Raw genomic sequence first — 1,486 nt, 5'->3', positions numbered from 1 at the left:
ATAACAGTATTTATGGCTTTATTCATGCAGTAGTAATGGCTCATTGTGTGATCTCTGAGGTTTTTGTTGAGAGTATTTTAGTAATGTGTTTAGCGGATTCAGGTTTGACCATGCAGCTTTGTATCAATACACTGATTATTTCATTGAATTCATCCCTGCTTCCCTGCCATGAGATTAGGACATTGACACGAATTGGGGTGTGGAAACAGGCACAGAGATTGTTCCATCTGCTCAAGGCCACACAGCTAGAGGGATATACATCCAGAACCCAAACCTTCATATTTTGAAATCCTTTGTACCCAAGTAAACTACACTAGCCACAGAACAAGTCAGGGAAGAAAAGTAAGTTAGTGGTCTCTTTCTACTGTATACAAGCCCATTCCCAGCCCCTGCACCCTTCCCCATCAGAACCACCCAAGAGCCTGTATCCTATCCCTGACACCTGTGCCACAAGTGCAGCCCATTTCTACCCACTACGGGAAGTCACACATCCAGTTAGGGTGAGGGAGCAGCCTCCTGGGGTTTGAGCTCCACTCCTTGCCCACACAGTTCCTCTCTGAATAGGCTGCCTCCCCCACACACCGTAGGATGTGTGCTTTCAGAAGTTGAGAACCTGACTTGAATCTCCTGCTTCTTGTACTTGATCCAGGCTACCATGGCAACAAGTGTTCATCCCGGCAGCCGCTCCCGGCAAGTTCCACTTTCCACCCTCCAAGTTCGGCTTTGGGACTTGTGGCAAACACTTCAGCAGGGAGTTGTGCTGTAGAGAAGTCTAGAAACCTAGGCAATCTTGATCCCCACACGCATGCACCAAATTGCAGATGAGGGTCCATGAAGAGCTTAAGAGACTGTGACGTCCTCAGCTATAGCAGGGCTTGAGAATCGCATGGGTAGCATGAGCATTTTCACGAATGTGATTTTTCCAATTTGTGGGTCTGAGTCATTAGAGGGTGGATTGGTTTCCCTTAGCTGCCTCAACAACTGAACACAAACTTAGCCTCATAAAACAGTACTGCAGTTGCAAGTCTGGAGGTCAGAAGTCCAGAATGCAACAGTAGAGCTGTGTTGCCAAGGGAGGCTCTGTCACTGTTTCACCCGTTCCTCTCTTAGTGGCTACCTGGGCTCCTTGACTTGTGGCCCTGTACCACTCAGATTTTGGCTACCGGTGTCACATCTTCTTGGAGTCCAGGTCTCCTGTGTCCGTTCTGATTGGCCCACCTGTATTATCTAATCGTATGTATCAAGACCATCCATCACATCGACAAAGTCCATGTCTCCATGGAGAGCTACCGATACAGATAACATATGGTGTTGCTTTTAGGATTAGGATGTGGACATGAGGTGCCGGAGCCATTTAAGCAACCAACTTGCTTAAATACCGAGAGGTGCTATAGACATTTATGGGGTCCTTAGGCCATGGAGGATGTACTCAAGGGTCTATGAGGTGTGTCTTCCTGGCTCCAAACGTGAATCACTTGCTGGCACA

Source organism: Microtus ochrogaster, chromosome 8, assembly GCF_000317375.1.
Source record: "Microtus ochrogaster isolate Prairie Vole_2 chromosome 8, MicOch1.0, whole genome shotgun sequence".
NCBI lineage: Eukaryota > Metazoa > Chordata > Mammalia > Rodentia > Cricetidae > Microtus > Microtus ochrogaster.
This window is presented reverse-complemented; position numbering follows the sequence as displayed.